Raw genomic sequence first — 24913 nt, forward strand, 5'->3', positions numbered from 1 at the left:
CCTAGCACAAAAGGCCCGCCAAAACCTAGAAACAAACTGGGAACCTCTGTCAGACACAATATTCTCCGGAATACCATGCAAACGAACCACATGCTGAAAAAACAACAAAACTAAATCTTTAGAGGAAGGCAATTTAGGCAAAGGCACCAAATGAACCATCTTAGAAAACCGGTCACAAACAACCCAGATAACCGACATCCTCTGGGAAACCGGAAGATCAGAAATAAAATCCATAGAAATATGCGTCAAGGGCCTCTCAGGGACCGGCAATGGCAAAAGCAACCCACTAGCACGGGAACAACAAGGCTTGGCCCGCGCACAAGTCCCACAGGACTGCACAAAAGAACGCACATCACGTGATAAAGAAGGCCACCAAAAGGACCTACCAACCAAGTCTCTGGTACCAAAAATACCAGGATGACCAGCCAACACAGAACAGTGAACCTCAGAAATGACTCTACTAGTCCATCTGTCAGGAACAAACAGTTTCCCCACTGGACAACGATCAGGTCTGTCAGCCTGAAATTCCTGAAGAACCCGTCGTAAATCAGGGGAAATAGCAGAAAGAACCACCCCTTCTTTCAGAATGCAGACCGGTTCAAGGACCTCAGGAGAATCAGGCAAAAAACTCCTAGAAAGGGCATCAGCCTTAATATTCTTGGAACCCGGAAGATACGAGACCACAAAATCAAGACGGGAAAAAAACAAGGACCATCGAGCCTGTCTAGGATTCAGCCACTTGGCAGACTCGAGGTAAATCAAATTCTTATGATCGGTCAAGACCAAAATACGGTGCTTAGCTCCCTCAAGCCAATGTCGCCACTCCTCAAATGCCCACTTCATAGCCAACAACTCCCGATTGCCGACATCATAATTGCGTTCAGCAGGCGAAAATTTACGGGAAAAGAATGCACACGGTTTCGTCAAGGAACCAGCATGATCCCTCTGGGACAAAATGGCCCCTGTGCCAATCTCAGAAGCGTCAATCTCAACCTGAAACGGAAGGGAAACATCCGGTTGGCGCAACACCGGAGCAGAAGTAAATCGACGTTTAAGCTCCTGAAAGGCAGAAACAGCCGCAGAGGACCAATTCGCCACATCAGCGCCTTTTTTTGTCAAATCGGTCAAGGGTTTAACCACGCTGGAAAAGTTAGCAATGAAACGGCAATAAAAATGTGCAAAACCCAAAAATTTCTGAAGGCTCTTTACGGACGTGGGTTGAATCCAATCATGAATGGCCTGAACCTTAACCGGATCCATCTCAATAGATGAAAGAGAAAAAATAAAACCCAAAAAAGAAACCTTCTGCACCCCAAAGAGACACTTAGACCCCTTCACAAACAAAGCATTGTCACAAAGGATCTGAAATACCATCCTGACCTGTTCCACATGAGACTCCCAATCATCAGAAAAAATCAAAATATCGTCCAAATATACAATCAAGAATTTATCAATATAAGTCCGGAAGATATCATGCATGAAAGATTGAAAAACAGATGGAGCATTAGTGAGCCCGAACGGCATCACAAGGTATTCAAAATGGCCTTCGGGCGTATTGAACGCAGTTTTCCATTCATCACCCTGCTTAATACGAACAAGATTATACGCCCCCCGAAGGTCAATCTTCGTAAACCAACTAGCCCCCTTAATCCTAGCAAACAAATCGGAAAGCAAAGGTAAAGGGTATTGAAACTTGACCGTGATCTTATTCAAGAGGCGATAATCAATACAGGGTCTCAAGGAGCCATCCTTCTTAGCAACAAAAAAAAATCCCGATCCCATCGGTGAAGAAGATGGCCGAATATGCCCTTTCTCCAAAGACTCCTTAACATAACTCCGCATAGCGGTATGTTCCGGCACAGACAGGTTGAAGAGTCGGCCCTTAGGAATCTTACAGCCTGGATATAAATCAATAGCACAATCACAGTCCCTGTGTGGTGGAAGAGAACTGGACTTGGGCTCATCGAATACATCCTGAAAATCAGACAAAAACTCTGGAATTTCGGAAGAGGAAGAAGAGGAGATGGACATTAAAGGAACATCATTATGGACCCCCTGACAACCCCAACTAGTCACAGACATAGACTTCCAATCCAACACAGGATTATGTACCTGCAACCACGGAAAACCCAACACGATAGCATCATGTAAATTATGCAATACCAGAAATCGACAATCTTCCTGATGGGCTGGCGCCATGCGCATGGTCACCTGTGTCCAAAACTGGGGCTTATTTTTAGCCAAAGGTGTAGCATCAATGCCCCTTAAGGGAATAAGGTTCTGCAAGGGCTGCAAGGGGAAACCACAACGCCTGGCAAACTCAAGGTCCATTAAGTTCAAAGCGGCGCCTGAATCCACAAACGCCAAGACAGAAAATGATGACAATGAGCAGATCAGGGACACCGATAACAGAAATTTAGGTTGTACAGTACTGATGGTAAATGAACTAGCGATCTTCTTTGTCCGTTTAGGGCAGACTGAAATGACATGAGAAGCGTCGCCACAATAATAACACAACCTATTCTGACGTCTGAGTCCTTGTCGTTCTGTCCTAGACAGAATCCTATCACACTGCATTGGCTCAGGACTCTGCTCTGAGGACAACGCCACAGCGCGCACAGTTCTGCGCTCCCGCAAGCGCCGATCAATCTGAATGGCCAAAGACATAGAATCACTCAGACCGACGGGTGTGGGAAACCCCACCATAACATCTTTAACGGATTCAGAAAGACCCTTTCTGAAAATTGCAGCCAAAGCATCATCATTCCATTTAGTCAACACAGACCATTTTCTAAATTTCTGACAATACAATTCTGCCGCCTCTTGACCCTGAGATAGGGCCAACAAGGTCTTTTCCGCTTGATCCACAGAATTAGGTTCACCATATAATAGTCCTAAAGCCTGAAAAAAGGAATCTACATTACGCAGAGCCGGATTCCCAGATTCCAGGGAAAATGCCCAATCCTGTGGATCACCACGCAGCAGGGAAATGACGCTTTTAACCTGCTGAATAGAATCCCCAGAGGATCGAGGTCTCAAAGCAAAAAACAGTTTACAGTTGTTTTTAAAACTCAAAAATTTGGACCTGTCACCAAAAAACAAATCAGGAGTAGGAATCTTCGGCTCTAAAACAGGAGTCTGAACAATATAATCAGAAATTCCCTGTACCCTAGCAAGAGCTGGTCTACACGAGAAGCTAATTCCTGAACATCCATGCTAACACAAGACTCCTTAGCCACCCAGAGAAAAAGAGGGAAGAAAAGGCAAAGCAAACTGCAGAAAAAAAATGACTCAACACCTTTCTTCCCTTCTTCTGAGATGCATTTAACTCATAGTGGGCCAGTTGTACTGTTATGATCCGGTGACTTTGGAGCCGCATGAACTTTCTCTGGAGTAGGTGGAAACTGTACTGACTGCAAAACCTGAACTAACACCGCAACTAGAAGTAGCCGTGGGGTGTGCCTAACAAACCCTAGACACCTCGACACAGCCGGAGGACTAAATACCCCTATAGATGGAAATAGGAATACTACCTTGCCTCAGAGCAGAATCCCAAAGGATAGGCAGCCCCCCACGAATATTGACTGTGAGTAGGAGAGGAAAGACACACGCAGGCAGAAAACAGGATTCAGCAAAAGAGGCCACTCTAGCTAAATAGGGAAAGATAGGACAGAATACTAAGCGGTCAGTATTAAAACCCTTCCAAAAATATCCACAGCAGATAATACAAAAAGTTCCACAATCTAACTAAAGACATGGAATGTATATCTGCCACTCCAGAGAATCCAACAAGACTAAGAAAATACTGACACAATCTAAGCTGGACAAAAAAAAACACTGAATAGCACAGAATTATTAAGCACACAGCATGTGTGCCACAGAAACAAAACCAGACACTTATCTTTGCTGATTTGGCAGAAGGCAGAAGGAACCAAACCAGGACCAAAACCTCCCAACAACCATGGACAACTGGCAAGGACTAATGAATCCTGCACGCCTAAATACCCCAGTCAGAACTGCAATCAGCAGATACACCTGACCAGGACTGCAACTCAGGGACAACTGCATTACCACCTACAACCACCGGAGGGAGCCTGTTGTGAATTCCGCTCTTGGGCTCCCTCCGGTGGTTGTAAGTAGCACTTTTGTGAATTCTGCTCTTGGGCTCCCTCCTGTGGTTTTGAGTGGTATAGCTGCTTCTTGGATTTAGCATCAGCAGCTGCTTCCACTGATCGTCTTTCTGGCTCGGCTATTTTATTCTGGCCTTATCCCTCAATCAATGCCAGTTGTCAATTGTTCCTGCTTGGAGCCACTGCTCTTTTGGACTTCTCTGACACTCTGTCCAGTTCAGCAAAGATAAGTCCTTGCTTGTCCTTTTGCAGTCCACTTGTTGTGGACTTTATTGTTCAGCACATTCTATGTTTTGCTCATTTGTCCAGCTTATCAGTATGGATCTATTCAGCTAAGCTGGAAGCTCTGGGCTGCAGATTTTGCCCTCCACACCTTTAGTCAGGTGTGGAGATTTTTGCATATCTCTGCGGTGGACTTTTTCTAGTTTTTATTACTGACCGCACAGTGTTCTTTCCTGTACTATCTATCTAGCTAGAAGTGGCCTCCTTTGCTAAATCTTGTTTCATACTACGTATGTCATTTCCTTCTCCTCTCACAGTCAATATTTGTGGGGGGCTGTCCTATCCTTTGGGGATCTTCTCTGAGGCAAGATAGCTTTCCTATTCCTACCTTTAGGGGTAGCTAGTCCTCCGGCTGTGACGAGGTGTCCAGGGAGTGACAGGAACATCCCACGGCTACTGCTAGTGTTGTGTTAAGATCAGGAACTGCGGTCAGTATAGTTACCACCTGCTCAGAGCTAGTCGCATGTCGCTCCTAAATTACCAGTCCATAACAGGAGCCCAAAAGCAGAATTCACAACAGTTTCCCCCCCCCCCTTCCCTCCCTTTCCCATTTTGTCCCCCCTTCACTGTCCTTCCCCTCCCCCCAGCTTTCCTTTGTTTCCCTTTCACTAATTTTACTAGTCCAGCTGCATGGGTTAATATTTTATTATGGCAGCATAATGTAATTTTATTATATGCATCTTTACCAATTTATTTATTCAATCCATTTGTTTTTAGAGCACCTATCTAGCTTGGCACGTCCATCCTGGCTTTTCAGTTTTAATTCATAGGGTATGTGTTCATCCCAGTATCTATATACCAATTTTAATATATGCACCTCCTTATTCAATAAATTTTCTCATTCACATTTTGAGCACTCTTTCCTGTATTCCTTCGCAACTCGCACTCAATGTGGCACACTACTCACTGCAGTATCCATGGCTGGTGGCATGTAATTTACTCGTTTACCATTGCTTAGTATCTCAGCAACTAATTTCCAACACTTTCCTTATCAGGCACCAGAGAGAAGGTGCGCATGCGTGGATCATATAGTCACCTTGCATTTCCTAGGGCGCTCTATACTGGACCTGCGCACACAATTGAGCGCGGCACAGAGAGCGCTGCCTGCGAAGTGCTTTTGTATGGTTGACGATGATGACCGCATGCGCCGTACATTCTACTCATGGTACGCTGACACTCATAAGCCCCACATGCACAGTCACAACACTGTGGGTGTGGGATGCATGCGTTCCATTTGCGGGCCACTGACGTCATCTTTCCCCAATGGTAGCTTAGATACGGCATAGCCAATAGGAAATTACTTAATGGTAACCTAGATACGGCTTAGCCAATAGGAAATCACTTACGTCACAGCTTTCTCCAGTCCTCGCACGTCTATTGGTGGTTACTCATTTAAATAACCGAGCCTTTCATCCCTTGGGCACGCCCCCGGAAGAAGCTAAGGGCTAAACGCGCCTCGGGGCGACAGGGGAACGCCGAACTACCCAGTATTATATGATTCACAGCCTCCATAGACCCATGTTTTATAGCGGTAAGATAACAGGCATTTTTAGGATCAGCGCTTGTATGTTAATGCAATGTATCATGTATTCCCTGGGTGGGCACTGCAAAATGATTAATTTATAATTGCATGCACCAAGCAGATCTGGCAACATTTTGTGCCTTACAGCACTTACTAAATCATGACAACTTGGATTTTCCTTTCTTGCTATATCGTGGTGGCATATATTTCTTAAATAAGGATTTAGGGTATTGTTCTGGCTCCCTGGGTATCTTTTTGTATTATATGTTCCATACCTGTTTTTCTTTTTAGTCTTTGGCAATAAAACTGTAATTTTATTGGTCTCCTATGGTTCTCTTTATTGGACTCAGGGGTTAATTCAACTGAGTTTCCTAATTGTTGTTTCATGTGCTAGGAAGTGCCATATAGTAATTTGGGACATTTTGTTGAATTATCTACATTATTGGGTTTGTGCATTTCTTATATTCTCCATTAGTAACTTAGACCACCTTTGGATAGGTCTACTGTACCCATTCTAGCAATAGATCAGACATTAGCTGCTGCATTGCAACCGTGTATATTTTATTTTGAAATGCTGCAGTGTCTCAGAGAAACCATACTTTGAACAGCTGACTGGTGACTACATGTCTGGATGGCTAGTCCATGGCAGGTCCCTAGTGGCTTATCCCCACCCCGCTCCCTCAGAATGACAGGTTTCACATAGAAGCTGAGACCTCTAAGTCTAGGGCAGGGGTGCACAACATGTTTTGATCGAAGGGCCATATTTCCATACCGAACCATTCCCAAGGGCATCACTAGAACCACCATCAGTACATTTATACATCACCAGGACCAAGTTTTGAGTATTTAGGAAGGATTTGGAGAATGTCTACTCCAAAAAAACATGCTAACTTAAACTGAGTTTTGGGACCAGAAACTTGCCAAATCTTCCTCATGATCTCAAGTTTCTGAGTTGAGGCTTTTTTAGTTTTCTTTACATAGTCATGAAGCACATTATGGATTGCTACATGTGTACAAAATCAGAACCACTATCAGCCCATGAATGTGGAGCCATAACCACCATCAGTACATGAATGCAGCATCAGAATCACCGTCAGTACATGAATGCGGTACCAGACCCATCGTCAGTACATGAATGCGGTACCAGACCCATCGTCAGTACATGAATGCGGTGCCAGAAACTACCGTCAGTACATGAATTCAGCACCAGAAACTACCGTCATTACATGAATGCAGGGCCAGAACCACCATTAGTATATGTATATAGCACCAAACTTAGGACAGCAATTAATTACAATGTCAGGTCACCCCATATACAATTGTATCGCCTGAACCTATAATTCTCAGTGTGTACTTAACAATGGTAAGGCGATACTAAGAGTTGTTGTTTTCAATCATCATCAGACTGTGGACCATACAGGAACCACAGTACTGTGATGAGACAAAGTCCATATCACAAATAAATATTTACATCCAGGTACCTTAGATGACATCTTCTCTTATTGGAATCATTCTCCTTCTCTTCTCTATTTTGTCCAGACGCTCTGCAGATTTCCCTCTTCTCCATCTTTAGCAGCACTTCCCAACATGATGCCCTTAAAAATAAATACATCATTATACTGCCCCATAAAACAAAATATCTCAAATGCTCTGCCCATGAATAAATTGCCTCTCACCGTGGTTCATGCTCAAAATATCACCCCCACCACACACTGCCCGTCTCAAAAACATCACCCCAAACTGCCCCTTTCCATATCTCAGCAACCATGCCTCTGCATAATGTCCCTACTGCCCCTTGCTATACTATGCCCCCTTTCACAATCCTCCAATTGCTCCATAATGTGCTCCATTGCCCCATAATGTACCCTCTATAATGGGAGTGGTGGAACTACTATGTTGCCGTCCGAGGAGAGCCTGAAGGGGTGTGACTAGGTGAACACCAGACCCTTCACTAGAGCCCCTGTTGGGGGGGTTAGGCTTGGCTGCCGATGGACACCAGGTGCTACTTCTGGACAGACTACGGATGCATGACAGCTGACCGCAAAGAGACAGGTAGCTGGAGCGGCCCAATAGGGGAATATGGCTGATATACAGACTGGCACGGCAGGTGACGACAGATCCAGCTGATATACGATTGGCACGGCAGGTGCAGACGGGTCCGGCTGATATACAGATTGGCAAGGCAGGGGCAGGCAGGTTCTGGTTGAAATACAGACTGACAAGGCAGATACTAGCAAGGAAGTTGGGTATGGACAGACAGAAACTAGCAGTACTCTCGGGTACTAGTGGACAGGAACCTGAGAACTAGCAAGTGTGTAGGGAACAAACTAACAACATTGCACAGCCACCTCCATGCAGATTGAGATGCCTTAAATAATAAGTGTCTCCCAGCCATTGGCTGGGGACACTTTGGACGGTGCGTGCGGCCCCCTTAAGGAGGGAGTGCACGTGCCCTAAGCACAGTGCCCGGGGATCTGCACACAGTGCGCAGACCTCGGGCAGCAGTTGGAAAGGAAGACGAAATTGCAAGATGGGGATCGTGGAGGTGAGTGGGTATCCCTACCAGGGGAGAGAGGCAACGTGCAGGGACGTTGGCGCTACATCCTCACAGTAACACCAACCCTTAAATTCCCTCACCTGGCACTCTGATCTTAAATGAAAGCACATTTCATCATTGCTTATCCTTGAGGGCTTACCAGTGACCACCGCGTCCTCACCAGTTCTTTGGCCTTGGCCCCTGCAGCAGTGTGATGAGGTCAGTAGCGTGCTTTTAGATGCAAATACATTTGAATATATGACATTGGACAGCTCAGTGGGCTGCATAACATCCCTCGGCAGGCTGTATGTTATTCAGGCCTATTCTAGGGGATTGGGGTGGAAAGAGGCTAACGGGGACCTTCCTTGGACTGGTCATTCAAGACGCATAGTCCCCAGTCTGCCAGAATGATTCGTCCAGACTGATTTATGCTGCTTGTGGTTTAGGTAGCATTTTTAATGGCCGTTTTTAATGGCCTAAGTTGCTGAGCCCTTTGATTGGCTGTAGTCGTGACATCACTAGTGCAGCCTGTAAAAATCACCAGGAGCAGCATTGGAGAACCGGCGCTATAGCAGGAGAAGGTGAGTAACATTGATTTTAATATTTTTAGCTAGCACAAGTCTTTTAGCTGAAGAAAGTTGTCTGTAATTGTAGATGTTACACCCTGAGCCTCTCAATGGTATCATTAAACCAAACGTAAAGCACGGTAGAAGTCTATAGTTCTATCTGTTTGGTTCAGTCTGACTGCTAGGGTCCAAATGTTACCTCCAGCATACAGTTTAGTGCAGTATCCTCAACTGAGTAAGGCTGCTTTCACACATCACACATTTTTTGCCGTCAGGCACAATCCGGCGAATTTTGAAAAAAATGGATCCGTCGCAAGTTGTGAAAAACGTATCCAAAAAAACTGATCCAGCTAATTGGATCCCCCCCAAAAAATTGGAGCATGCTCCATTTGACGGATCTGGTGCCATAGGGTTCCATTGTAGCAAACGCTGGACGCCGCCAGCGCTGTCCGGTTTTTCGCCGGAGACCAAAAACGTAACTTTGTACATTTTTTCCTGCCGCGGATCAACAATTTTCGCCAGCGAACGACGGATGAAACGTGAGGCCATCCGGCGCAATCCGTTGCTATGGGAAAAAAATGGATCCGGCGGCATCATTCGCCAGATCTTTTTTTTTAATTCGCTGGATTGAGCCTGACGGCAAAAAACTGATATGTGAAAGCAGCCGAAGGGCCTTGCTCTAACAAATGTGTAATCTGAAAAAGTACTGGCCCTGGCCACTGGTCTTAAACGGAATCTTTTTACTATGTGATCTGAGAGCATCATGATGTAGGGTCTGAGAGCCTAATTACGTTATTTGTCACTTACTAGCTTGTGTGTTAAAGTTTCAATAAAATCAGGATTTTATCGGCAAGAACTTAACACTGCAGGACAAGGTGTCTTGTGCCTGCTAGTCAACTGCTCTGACGCCCCATTTCACTGATTAGCAGCTGTGTGAATGTACAGTGTACACAGGACACTGCCAATCAGTGGTGGGGGCGGAGTTATACACAGATCAGCATTCTGAGCACTGCTAGATGTGCTGCAAAGAAAACAGTGATTTTATCAAAATGACAGCATGTAGTCCAGCAAGTGACACATCACTGGAATCAGGGTCTCAGCCCCTAAATCATGCTACTCTCAGATTAAATACCAAAAACTTGATAGCAATTTCCCTTTAAGACCTGGACTAACCACAGCATAGATCCCTGAGACATGCAGTAGAGTTAGGACTTTCTGCCTTAATATGGGTTTTCAAATACAGACACATTAAAGCAGATCTGTCACCAGATTTCAAACTACAAACTGTCTACATTAAAAAATAGGTCTCTTGGAACCGAGGAAGATGATGTATAATGTTAAATTGACAGTTTAATCCTGACATTATGCTGGACATTATATAAGCCGAGCTTGAGCTGTCTGAACTATGTGAACCGCTGAGCCTGACGGAGTTCTTCTGTTTCCATAAAAAATCCAGCAAAATCAAAGCAAATAGCTGAATTTTATACTTAGTGTTTTTACAGCCAATGGTTTAGATTTTGGCTGCAGACAATATGGATCACTAATTACTTAGGCTAGTTTCACACTAGCATTTTGCTGAGCTGCGTACTTCCTCCGTGAAGCCCCGCCCACGGCCGCACCTCCGCCGCTCAGCTCCGCCTACGTCTGCATGCGGCCTGCGTACCTATCTTTAACATTAGGCATGCAGGTTGTGCGGATGTATGCGGATGCCTCTGCATGCGTCGTTTTGATGATGCAGAGAAAAAAATAAATTACAACCAGCTGTGTTCGACGCGGGTCGCCGCATCCCGACCCGCGTCGAACGCAGCTGGTGGTAATTTCTTTTTATATATTCATTTCCAGATAATTGTGCAGCGTAGATGCACCTTTATAGCCCTGACATAAACCTCTGACAGGAAGACTAAGGGCTCATCCTCACTTGTGCGAGACTCGGATGAGTCTCTCACGGCAATACCCGGCACTGCACCAGGCACAGAGAAGTGGAGCGTGCGGCTGCATGTATTCCTATGCGGCCGCACGCTCCGATCTTAGTGCCGGCAGCAGCGCCGGGTTTTAACATGCGAGACTCATCCGAGTTGCTCGCAAGTGAGTATGAGCCCGAAAGGAGATGAACAGAAGTTAATCTTCATTGTGTGTTTTTTTTACAACTTTGTATCTTTGTTTGAACACTAAACATTTGCTATTTTTCTTAGCACCTGCTCTTTCCTGACCTTCAGGATCAAAGTCTGCAGTTAGATTGTATACTTTCTCTTGACAATTTGTGTAATGCAAAAGGTTAGGTTTCCAGATCCAGATTGACTATGTCCTTTATATTCTTCCGTAGCCAGACTAATAAATCAGAGGATGAAGTGAAAGGTTTCCACAAGCAGCAGCCTATTCAGCTTCCAACACATAAGCCGGGGGCCTCCGTACTCTGCCATGGAGGCTTTGCTGGGCTCAGTACAGACAAAGATATTGTCCTCTTTGTATGGAATCCATGATGCCACGGTTTTATCAATTTCCCATGATTTTTGTAACAGACGAGATATGGACGTAAAGCATAGGCTGCATATACCTGTATAGCAGCATCAATACGGCTCTATACAAAGCAGAGCCAACATATAGTCATGTGCATGAGATCTCAGGGCAGAAATTTTGTACGTTTTCCTATCACTCAATCTGCTGGTTTTGGGCGGCTAACCATATATTACACACCAGTCGGTTGTTAATGGAGCAGAAACAGTATACAAAGCTTACTGCGAACTATTCTGGAACACATAAGGGAGTAGTCCTAGGTGCGTACTGTCATCCACTGTAAAACTATTTTTTCCTTTCCAACCTTTAACCCCTTGAATATCTAGTTTGGTCCTTAATGATGTAGCATTTACTTATTTCTGTTCTTCACAGCGCTTTAATAGTATAGCACAAATCCTCCAAGGACGCCTGTGTCTCCTACTATTATGGCATGGGTCATCAAGGGTTTAAAATGTGATGTATTTAATTTTGTTGTTGGTTGAAATAGATAAAAAGGGAACACAATTTTACTGTAATATTGCTAAATTAATAAAGTTATAACCCCCTTCACCCATGGCCGGCTCCAGGTTTTCGTCAGCCCCGGGCGAAAGAGTATCAGTGGGCCCCTTTAACACATACCACTATTCATGATGCACAGATACAGCAGAGAAATATAGGTATAGTACAGGGTGGGCCATGTATATGGATACACCTAAATAAAATGGGAATGGTTGGTGATATCAACTTCCTGTTTCCTGGCACATTAGTATATGGGAGGGGGAAAAACTTTTCAAGATGCGTGGTGACCATGGTGGCCATTTTGAAGTCAGCCATTTTGGATACAACTTTATTTTTCTGGCATCAGTCTGGCTTCAGTCAAACATCCCTTCGGCGCATATTAGCTACTCACAAATGGCACCCTTACAAAATCCAGCTACTTCAGCATCTCAACAAGGATGACCCAGATCGGCACGCTGAGTTTGCAGAATAGGCAAAACAAAAATTGGAACAGGACCCTCAGTTTACACAGAACATTAAGTTCAGTGATGAGGCAAACTTTTTTGGGTGGGCCATTTACAGTATATGGATACACCTAAATAACATAGGAATGGTGACAGTTTTCTTGCGTAGGGTGTATTGCATTGAAATCTGCTGCAGTGACCTGGATACTGCGTTCACCACGACATCAACACAATTTCTATCCACTCCTCACATGTTAACTTCTTTGACATGTCAATGGCTGTAAACAAAGAGAAACTTGTAAATATCTCATGAAAGAATAAAGTTACGTTAAAAACTAAGCACACCATTGTTTTTCTTGTGAAATTCTCAATAAGTTTGATGTGTCACATGACCCTCTTCCCATTGGAAAAAATAAAGTTGGATCCAAAATGGCCGACTTCAAAATGGTCGCCATGGTCACCACCCACCTTGAAAAGTTTTCCCCCTCCCATATACTAATGTGCCAGGAATTTTATTTAGGTGTATTGTGGTGCAGTGACCAATGTTACAGCCAGGGGGCGCTGTGTGTGCACTTCAAGATGCACTTGGAGGCATAGTTGTGATGAAACAGTGATTGGCAGTGTTGTGAATGACCGATATGTATCGCAGAGGTGGGTGGCCCTGTGATGGAAGCCTGGTTATGTTTTGCTCAAGCAGATCTACTGCTGAGGGATTTGTTTACATTGGGAAGGCTTCCAGGTGATTGGAGAGATGGGTGGGTCCAGTCACCTACAAACCCACCCAAAGAGACGTGTCTGAACACCTAAGATGGTTTTGTGTTTAAGGACCTATGGTGATGTCACGCTCACCTGACTGGCCATGTGACAGGTACCTGGGTGTGGTTACACCTATGTAAAGGAGGTGTGTGTAGCACATGGTGGGAGTGTTTGGTAGTCTGCAAATGTGGACAGACTTCCATGTGTCCTGGCTGGACACTGCAGAGTGGCCTGTGTGCTGTAGGTCCTGGATGGTCAGTGTTGGAGGCTCCTGGGAGTGGAGTCGTCCTGAAAGCACCTAGAGACCGTAGACCTGGACGATCAGTGTTGGAGGCTCCTGGGAGTGGAGTCGTTCTGAAAGCACCTAGAGACCGTAGACCTGGACGGTCAGTGTTGGAGGCTCGTGGGAGTGGAGTCGTCCTGGAAGCACCTGGAGACCGTAGACCTGGACGGTCTGTGTTGAGGACCTGGGACTGACGTGAAGTCAGCATGAGGAGTGGAACTCCTGAAAGGTAACCCCGGACAAGGGGATTGTAATATATGGCAGAGAAGTTTATCTAATAAAATATATAAATTTTATTATAACACCAATAAAATCAAATAAATACCATATATAACCAAGGGGAACCAAAAAATACAGAAAAACCACAAGGTATGGCTGGAAAAAGTGGTAACAGTCAATATGGAGTAACCTTCACAATATCAGCATCATCATAATGACAGCAAAGTAATCACATATTCAAAGGACTTATATATAAAACATTAATAATACACCTGATACCACAGCCGTCAATGACAATGAACCCAAAGCCAGTGCATATATATGATAAAATAATAGTTTATATACAAATAAACTGCAAAGTACCAGCTAGGAATAAGTATAAGTATCAACAAATGGTAACATTTTTAAGGGTTCACCCCTGGACGAAGCTTTCCTGAGCGAAACGTGCGTCGGGTGTCGTGGGTCCCTGGCTGGTGGTCTATACTGGGTAAATATGTTCCCTTTACTTGCTTTTTTCTAATGTTGTTATTATATCCTCTGATGCTTCGGCTTACAATGATTCTGAACCCTAAAAAAATATATCTCATGATACCCGTGACCTGCTGGGGTAACAACAACAACTTGGTGCTCCATCACAACTCTTAACAGTATGGGTATCTTGAGAACACTGATTCTGTTAACAACATAGCAGACAAGGCAGCCCACAACCAGATAGGCCCTTCTGGCATTTGCCAGAATTGCCAAATGGCCAGTCCGGCCCTGAGTCCAGACCTGAATCCCATAGAACACCTGTGGAGAGATCTAAAAATGGCAGTATGGAGAAGGCACCCTTCAAATATCAGGGACCTGGAGCAGTTTGCCAAAGAAGAATGGTCTAAAATTCCAGTAGAGCATTGTAAGAAACTCATTGATGGTTACCGGAAGCGGTTGGTCGCAGTTATTTTGGCTAAAGGTTGTGCAACCAAGTATTAGGCTGAGGGTGCCAATACTTTTGTCTGGCCCATTTTTGGAGTTTTGTGTGAAATGATCAATGTTTTGCTTTTTGCTTCATTCTCTTTTGTGTTTTTTCATTTAAGACAAATTAAATGAAGATAATAATACCAAAGAATTTGTGTTTGCAATCATTTTCAGGAAGAAACTGAGTATTATCTGACAGAATTGCAGGGGTGTCAATACTTTTGGCCACAACTGTACCTTATAATGGGCCCCATATATTTCTCTATACAGTATAATGGCCCTACATAGTGCAACATATACAGTAGTATATTGGATGAGCCCCATATAGTGCTTCATACAGTATCATGGCCCCACATAGTTCTCCATTCAGTGTAATGGGCTTCATATAGTGCTCCATACAGTATAATAAGCCCCACATAGTGCTACATACAGTATAATGGGCCTCATATATTGCTCCATACAGTAAAATGGGCCCCATATATTGCTCTGTACAGTATAATAGGTTCCATATGTTACATTTTACAGTATAATGGCTTACATAGTGCTATATACAGCATAATGGGCCCCATATTTTGCTCCATACAGTAACATGGTCCCCTCATATTGCTCCATACAGTATAATGGGCCCCATATAATTCTCCATTTATAAAAAAGAAAAATAAATAAAATATTCACCTATCCCTGTTCCCCGCTGCTGCGGTCTCCACTGCTCCAGTCTCCTCAGCGTCTTCTGACTCTCTGCACAGAGGGCGCACTGTAATGTCATCAGCTCGCCCTCTGAACTGAGACGTCACAGAGTCAGAAGACACAGCGGAGATTGTAGCAGCGGCAAATGGGGAGAGTGAGTATTTGAAACAGTTTAAGGTGCCGACTCACAGCATGACAGTGTCCCCGACCGTGAGTGCCCCCCCCCCCCCGTCTTTCCAGTGCCCCGACACTTGCCCAGGTTCCCAGTTGTGATGTTGGCCCTGCCCGTTTTCACCTACTTGGCCAGGCCAATTTTTTAAATTCTGACCAATGTCACTTCATGAGATAATAACTCTGGAACAAATCCCAGTGATTCTGAGAATGTTTTTTTAATGACATGTTGTACTTTGTCAGTGCTAAACTTTGGTTGATATGATTTGCATTTATCTATGAAAATATTTAAAATTTGACAATTTGAAAATAATTTTGCGATTTGAAAACTTTGAAATTTTATGCCCTTGTGCCCGAGAGTTATCCCAATCAAAATAGTTAATAAATAACGTTTTCCACATGTCTAGTTCACTTCAGCATCATTTTTTAAATATATATATTTTTTTTTAGGAAATTAGAAGGGTTAAAAGTTGACCAGCGATTTCTAATTTTTCCAACAAAATTGATAAAACCATTTTTTAGGGACCAAGTCACATTTGAAGTGTCTTTCAGGGGCCTATATGACATAAAATACCAAAAAAACACCATTTTAAAAAGCGCACCTCTCAAAGTGCTCGCTTCTGCTGTGTGAAACGTCAAAGGTAATGCCCTAAAAGAAGCAGCTGCAACCGCAAGTCTCCTTGAGGTAAAAGGTGCTGGATATGGACACTGTCCTCACACTACAAGCCTCCACAAGGTAAAACCTGTTGGTCAGGACACTGTCCTTCCACCACACACCTATAGTTGGGGTTTAAACTCCTTTGCTTTTATAGAATCACTATCACCTGCAGAGCTGTCACTTTGAATAGACAAAGACAATATAATAGACATGTATGGCACTCCACATATAAAGTGTCGATGAACTATTGCACTGTGACTGTCCTTAGATATCCTGCTAGTTACTGGATAATCACACTTGTTCATTACAGGAAAAGTGGATAACCATGTGTTGATTCCATGCACGCAGCACTTTAAAGAGACATGGCCCTGTTGTCACTTCCTTAACCTACAGGAAATAGTGAACTCTCACGTGTTGATCTGAAGCAATCAGTATTCCACGAGGTATTGTTGAGCAAATATATCCCTGCTGGTTGTATATTGTCTGCTACTAATTGTTTTTAGTGGGGAATACAACAAAACCTCAAGCCTGATTATGTGGCCATATCATATGCAAATTAGCACCTCTTGAATTTGCATTTAGGAAAATATTTCCACCTGCATTGAAACACTAGCTTTATGTGTGTGCTCTAAAGCCCAACATTTTCAATAAATATACATGTAGAGTTGAGAGACTTTTACTTTTTTCGGATCGAGTCAGGTTTCGCAAAACCCGACTTTGTCAAAAGTCGGGTCGGGTGAAATCGGCCTATTATTGCGAAAAGTCGGGGGCCGACTGAAACACAAAACCCAATGCAAGTCAATGGGGAATCAAAGTCGGCAGTGAGTGGAGGACAGGAAAACACCTACAGTACCCATTTTAATCCCAAAACATCAATTCTTATTACTTAAGCTTGTCAATCTTAATTTACTTTATAATAATAGTTAGGCATTGAAAACTGGGGGTCATTTGGCTAAAGTTGTGGGGGGGTAGGGCTGGCTCAAGATTTTCGTGCTCCCAGGAAACGCGGAATACGTCACGGCGGTGGAGCAGGGAGAGGTAAGTATTTCAACTTTGCAAGTGCTGTGATCCTGAGCAAGCAGTGGGGGCCCACTCATTGGCATTGGCACTGGCACAGGGCCCCTCATAGTACAGCAGTGTGTTTGACGGCGGGTGGCGCCTCCCACCGGCAGAGACACTTTTGCGTACTATGAGGGGCCCTGTGCCAGTGACGTCGCCAACGAGTATGCCCCCCCACCTGATGAAGGAACCTGCACTTTCATCTGCACCTTCCTCTTTGTCCCTGTGTTAGGTGGTATAGTATGCGGGAAGGGGAACCTGACTTTCAGCAGGGTCAGATTCTGGCTGTGTAGAGTGCAAGGGGAATGTAGTGGTCTGGGTCAATGTACCAGCAGACTCATTTAACAGTGGCTGGGCAATGGGCAGGATGAGGAGGAAACACAGATATAGGCCCAAATAATAAAGTGGGCTAAATGCAGTTCAAATGTGGTAACAGGACTAAACAGGCGGCATTGCTTTGTTCAGTGGAGGACAACTGTAATGAGTGGCAGACACAGTTAGTAGGCCCAAATAATAAAGTGGGCTAAATGCAGTTCAAAATTGGTAGCAGGACTAAACAGGCGGCATTGCTTTGTTCAGTGGAGGACAACTGTAATGAGGGGCAGACACAGTTAGTAGGCCCAAATAATAAAGTGGTCTAAATGTCTGCCAAAAAATTGTTAATAAATAAACAGGTGGCATAGCTAGGTATAGGGGTGGGCTCCTCTGCTGAGTAGCAGACAGTAGTAGTAGGCACAAAGTATTAACTGGTCTAAATGGAGGCCAGGGCCCTTGTATATTTTAACTATCATCTATCATTTCAACAAATTTGTATTGGCAGTGCCATTGAAGGATTTAACAGCACAGACTACACAGTGGTAGAGCAGGGAGAGGTAAGTATTGCAAGTGATAGAGCACTATTCGAGCTGGGGGGGAACACTCTCTCGTGGGCGGCGGTACTGGCACAGGGCCCCTCATATTATGACGGTGTGTCTGACATTGGTTGTGTACCACCACCGTCAGAGACACTTCATTGCACTATGAGGGACCCTGTGCCAGTGCCGTCGCCCAAGAGTGGGCACACCCACCTGTCCAGGCAAACGGCACTCGCACGGGTGCTTGCGCCAGGTGGTGACCACGGCCCTATGGGGGAGTCAGCCCATTTAGGGAGGTATAAAAATGGCCTATGCTGGACATTCAGCAGCTGCAAATGGAGGAATTGGAGCAGTCGGTAAGAGGAGGCCAAAAGCAAGACATTTTTCAGGCAAGCTACGTGTCAGCAGGGGAAGGTGGGGCCAAATAATTTGAAATCCATGATTGGTTCATTTTAATGAAGGTTATATCATCAACATTACAGGTACCCAGACGTGTCCTTTTTTCGGTCAGTATTGAACCAGCAGCACTGAAGACTCTTTCTGACAGCACACTAGCAGCAGGGCAAGCGAGCTCCTATAATGCATATTCTGCCAATTCAGACCAGGTGTCTATTTTAGATGCCCAGTAATCAAAGGGGAATGACCTGTGAGGGACAACTGCTCCGGCTTTAAAAGCTGTTTTCCTACTCCCAGATAAGGGAGCCTTCGAGGCCTTGTATAGCCAGACGATGACGCTGGCTCAACACCTCCAGCCTTAGGTGGTATTGTGCTTTTGCCACTACCACCAGATGCACCACCACCATCAGTACCAGCTGGCAACGACCGCCCACGGGCTCTTCCACCAGACTTCCTAATTTTTTGGAAAATCTAACCAAAATAACAACCGTTATATGGTACTGTAAAACAAGGTAGAAGGTGTATATAAACTTGTTGAGAATTTAAATCTCCCTATTTTTTGGGAGACTGAATCAAAACTCAGGCCCTGTGCATAAAACAACACAATGTAAGTGGCAGAAAGTGGCTGGCTGATATACGACAAACTAACAGGACTGTAGTATATCCACTTTGTGAGAATTTGAATCTCCCTTTTTTTGTGGGAGACTGAACCAAAACTCAGGCCCAGTGTATAAAACAACACAATGTAAGTGGCAGAAAGTGGCTGGAAGATATATGAAAAAATGCAAGGACTGTAGTACAATTTCAATCTCCCTACAATGATCTCAGGACAAGTATGGCAGCAATAAAAAGGACTGCTGCACACAAAAGTGTGGACAAATAAACAAGATAACTGTGCTGAAAGGAGCAACAGGATTTTGCTTTTAAAAAAGTAGTTGGTTTGCACAGCAGCGTGCAAACAGCAATGCAGCTATCAGGGAGCCTTATAAGGCAGCCTAATAAGCTACAGAGCTGATGCACAAAAATATACCCTCCACTGTCCCTGCAAAAAAAAGGTGGTGTTGGACAGTGGAAATCGCTACAGCACAAGCGGTTTGGGGGTTAATCTTCCCTCCCTAACTATATCCCTTCTTCTAATGAAGCTGCAGCAACCTCTCCCTATGCTAAGCTCGGCAGAAGTAAGATGGCGGACGACGTGCACGCTGTTGTGAATTCTGTTCTTGGGCTCCCTCCGGTGGTTATAAGTGGTAGCGCTGCTGTCTGTCCTTCACAGCAGTCATCAGGTGTATCCACTTTGGACTGGGCTATTTAGTCTGGCTTCATCCTTTAGTCAGTGCCAGTTGTCCATTGTTTCTGGAGGATTCACATCCCTTCCTGGTCTCTCCTGCTTGCTGTTCTTTTCTCCAAGATAAGTCCTGCTTGTTTTTGCAGCCCTCATTTTGTGGGCCTTATTGTTCAGTGCATTTCATGTTTTTTCTTGTCCAGCTTAATCTGTGTAAGGATTTATGCAGCCAGGCTGGAATCTCGGGAGAGGCAGATATACCCTCCATGTCTTTAGTTAGATGTGGAGTTTTTGTATTTTCTGTGGTGGATATTTCCTAGTATTTTAATACTGACCGCATAGTTCTCTGTCCTATCTTTCCTATTTAGCTAGATTGGCCTCCTTTGCTAAATCCTGTTTTCAGCCTGTGTATGTTTTTTCCTCTCCTCTCACAGTCAATATTTGTGGGGGGCTGTCTGTACTTTGGGAATTTTCTCTGAGGCGAGATAGTTTTCCCTTTTCTATCTATAGGGTTAATTAGTCCTCCGGCTGTGTCGAGGTGTCTAGGATCAGTAGGTACATCCCACGGCTACTTCTAGTTGCGGTGTTAAGTTCAGGGTCCGCGGTCAGAACAGATACCACCTTCCCCAGAGTGCGTCTCATGCTGCTCCTAGGCCACCAGATCATAACAGCACGCCCCTTTATAGCCCCTTCACATCCAAACATAGACTAAGTGTGAACAGGTGCTGAACCTAGAGTCACCAACTCATATACAGTCAAGTAAATAAGGCAGCACACTGCAGCGCTGTACCAGGTCTTACGCTTTCATTTCCTCGCTGAGAATAAACAACTCAATCTGAATGGGTACCTGTGAAACCTCTTCTTAGACTAACATTCTCTCTCTCTGTGGAGGGGTAATGGACCTGTTGCGATTAAAACACCTGTGGCTAGGAGGCGGAGTGCTCAGTCAGAAGGCTAAAGAATACATTTAAAAAAAACTGACCGTCACATCCAAACATAGACTAAGTGTGAACAGGTGCTGAACTTAGAGTCACCAACTCATATACAGTCAAGTAAATAAGGCAGCACACTGCAGCGCAGAAACATGCAAACATGAAACATGAAAACTGAACTGCATTACCAGTGGCTACCAGGTACACATTAAATTGGCCATTTTTATGCGCTAAACGCTCTAATTTTTTCATATTTCTAGTGCAGTAATGCAGTTCAGTTTTCATGTTTCATGTTTGCATGTTTCAGCGCTGCAGTGTGCTGCCTGATTTACTTGCCTTTGTAGCCCCTGTGACGCCACAGAAAGCAAGCCAATCACTGTCATGCCCTTCTCTAAGATGGTGGGGACCGAGACCTATGTCATCACGCTGCCCACACTCTGCGTCCTCCTTCATTGGCTGAAAAATGGCGGTGAACGCATCATATGAAACACGACTTTGGCGCGGAGATCGCCGACCTCATGGCCGATCCCACACTAGGATCGGGTCGGGTTTCATGAAACCCGACTTTGCCGAAAGTCAGCGATATTTGAATTTGTCCGATCCATTTCGCTCAACCCTATATACATGCCAAATTTATTTTTCTATGAACGCACTATAAGGCTACTAATCTATTCTGTACACACTATCACTGTAGGTTGAGTGGTTTCTATACATATTACTCTAGAATCCCTGTCAGAGGGAGCACTTAGATAATCCCAATAGCTCCTCCGAAGCACAGGTTCATAATTTCATATTTTTTTTCATAGGCGTATTTGGGGGAGGGGTGGGAGTCAGCGGGGGCATGCGACGATCCAAAGTGCATTTTGCCATCTCCCGTACTGGGAGTCGGCGGTTCTCTGAGCTTCCAATGATCAATTATACTCGAGTCTTTCAGATGTGATTATAATTGAAGTTCTGAACGCTGGGTCAGAGTGACATCTGCAGTGTGATCAGGTCATGTGATCACGCTGCTGGCATCATTCGCCGGTGCCGAAAGCATTGGTGGTTATGGCTCCGAATACCGAAGACACCAAAGCTGGGGGGGTATTTACTGCTTGGGGGAGGGTTTACTGTGTGTGGAGGGGAATTTACTGCGTGGGGGAGGTAGTTACTGTGTGTGTGTGTGGGGTATTTACTGTAACGGGCCTGGGGGACATTTACTGTGATGGTAGTATTTCTGGTAATGGGGCTGGGGGATATTTACTGATTGGGGGTATTTACAGTGTGTGGAGGGAGATTTACTGTAATGTGCCTGGGGGAGATATATTGTGATGGGAATATTTAGTGTAACAGGGCTGGGGGAGATTTAGTGTATTTTTTGCTTAGGGGGTATTTACTGTGTAGGGGTATTTACTGTGTGTGTGTGGGGTAGTTACTGTGTGTGGGGGTAGTTACTGTATCGGGCCTGGGAGAGATTTTATGTAATGGGGGATGATTTGAGGACACAAGTTTGGGGAGAAAAGAAGGGACAAGTAAAGACACAACATGGGGAGCAAGAAAAATTTGAAGACACATGAGAGGAGAAAGAGGTGATCTAGGGGGCATGTATGGGGGGGTGGGCACTGACACAGTATGGAGAATGGGGGTATGGGTGTGGACAAAGTATGAGGAGCGAGGGGAAAATGTATGTGGACACAGTATAAGGAGTCAGGGATGTGTGGGGAGGCAGTATGGAAGGTGAGAGGGTAAATGTATGAGGAGGGGGAAACGTGTTAGGAGACTTGAGGGGAATAGTGCGAGGAGACAGTATGGGAGAAGAAAAGTGTGAGCGGGCACAGAATAGAGACTGAGTAGTGTGGGGAGGTAGCATGGGGGACAGTGTTAGGGCACAGCAAGGAGGGGACAGTATACCAAGGAATGAGAGTGTGGTGAGGTGGCATAGTATAGAGACTGGGCATTATAGGGGGCCCAGTGTGAAGAATATGCCCAGAATGGAAAAGAGGGGGCAATGTGGAGAGCATGTACCATAAGAGAGGCAGTGTGGGGGTCATAGTCTATGCAAGGAATATAGTGAGGGCAATTATTAATTCAGGGGCTTAGTGTACAACAGATGTTTTTTATTCAGGATTATTATAATGACTCTGATATCTTTAAGGGCGTCATGTGGGCATGTGCTGCACAAGCCCGGAGAAGACGGAAGACTGCAGAGACTAACTGTGGATGAGAAAACTCATCATGAGGTCTGGACAAGATGAAGAAGAAAATAAAGAGAATGACTCCAGAGACGAGAGTCGCACAAGTGTTCACCGTATGGTCATCCGTGTGTAATGCATTTGCAATGCGATGATGCAATTTTCTTGCACCTATGTATCCGTATGACATCTGTATGACATGCGTTTTGCTTTATATCTCTCACTGCTTTTCCCCATTGAATTTAATGGCTCAATGGGCTGAAATGATGAGGAACATGTGTGCGTATTTGTCGCAAGCTAGACGAATGGTCTATGTGGTGTCAGAGTTTTCCTCGCACCCATAGGCTTGCATTGGTGAGCTTCAGACGATATACGAGTACAATCGCAGCATGCTGCGATTTTACACGCACGTCAAATATGCCTGAGAAAAAATATGGTGATGTGAGCTGCCCCATAGATTAACCTTGGTCCGAGTGCTATGCAAAGTTTTCTCGCATAGCACTCAACCGTATTCGCTAGTAGTGTGACTTCAGCCTAATTGTGCAAATCACATATGTGCTTGGGGGCGGGCGGGGGCCACAAAACTGAATTCTTGTCCCGGGTGTCAGGAAACCTAGATACACCTCTAGGGTTCCCCACCAGTAACGTTCAGTTACGTTATAGCAATCGAGCGGGGCACAGGAGCTGTGTCCACAAGATTGCCGCCGGGAGCTCTGCTTCAGTGATAGCAGAACTCCCGCTGTCACAGCCCTGGCTGTTTATCCCCCAAAATACTGTGACCAATAGCGAACGCAGCATTTAAGCATCTAAGAGAGGGAGGGGGCTCCCTCTCCTACACCATCAACACCCCTGCGATGTAATCTCGAGCTGCCGATTGTAGTCATGACAGCCTGGTCTGTTAGCTATGGTAGCATGTTAGACCATGCCTGGAGCATGGTCTAAGCGATTTCTGTCAGTGTAACACTCACAGATATAATGCATTACAGTGCTGGTGCATTGCAATACATTGTGCCATCTAACGGTGTAATAAAAGTTAATTCCCATAGAGGTACTAAGAAAAAAAGTTAAAATACATTTAAAAAATTATACCAAGAAATACGTATATTTATGTAAAAACAAAAAAGTACACATATTTGGTATCGACGTGTCCGAAACAACTTCACCTATAAATTTGTCACACTAGTTAACCCCACTTGAACACCTGAAAGAAAAAATGGCAAAAAACTATGCTTTTTCATCATAATGCTGAACAAAAAGTGGAATAAAACATGATAAAAAAGACAAATGTAAATAAAAATTATATGACTGAAATTGTCATCTTGTCCTTCAAAAAACAAGGCACCATGCAGCTCCATCAGCGCAGAAATAAAAAAGTTATAGCTCTCAGAACATAGAGATGCAAAACAATTATTTTTCTATAAAATAATATTTATTGTGTTAAAATGGCAAAACATTAAAAAAAACTAAATAAATGTGGTATCTCGGTAATTTTACTGAACTGAAGAATAAAGCTGTCTTATCACTTTTACCACACGGTGAACGGCAGAAAACAAATATCCTACACTGCTGTTTTTTGTTAATGCTGCCTCCCAAAAATCAGAAAAGAAAAATCAAACCCTAAAATGACTGTCAGCAGAAATATAGAAAAATTATAGATCTCAAAATAAATCTGTCTAAAATAAATCAAACCAGTTCTTGACCTGCTATTGATTTGTTTATTCTGCCTCCCAAAGATGACAGTAGGCTCGGCTCACATTTATCCTGCGCTCTACGCTGAGCGCTTACACTGGGGTGTCTGTGTAAAGCTCTGAAATACGAGATTCAGACATAACCCCCAGCGGAAGTTTCCCTATAATGAGGCATGTTGAGACACTGTGTATTCTGTCTTGCCTATGATCCGTTGGAATCCCTACTCAGGTCCAACATCCATCAATGGAAATATAGGAGGCTTCCACATTACTGGTAGCACAAAGGCTCTGGAAAAGCACTGTGGCTCC

The sequence above is a fragment of the Ranitomeya variabilis genome, chromosome 3, assembly GCF_051348905.1.
Source record: "Ranitomeya variabilis isolate aRanVar5 chromosome 3, aRanVar5.hap1, whole genome shotgun sequence".
NCBI lineage: Eukaryota > Metazoa > Chordata > Amphibia > Anura > Dendrobatidae > Ranitomeya > Ranitomeya variabilis.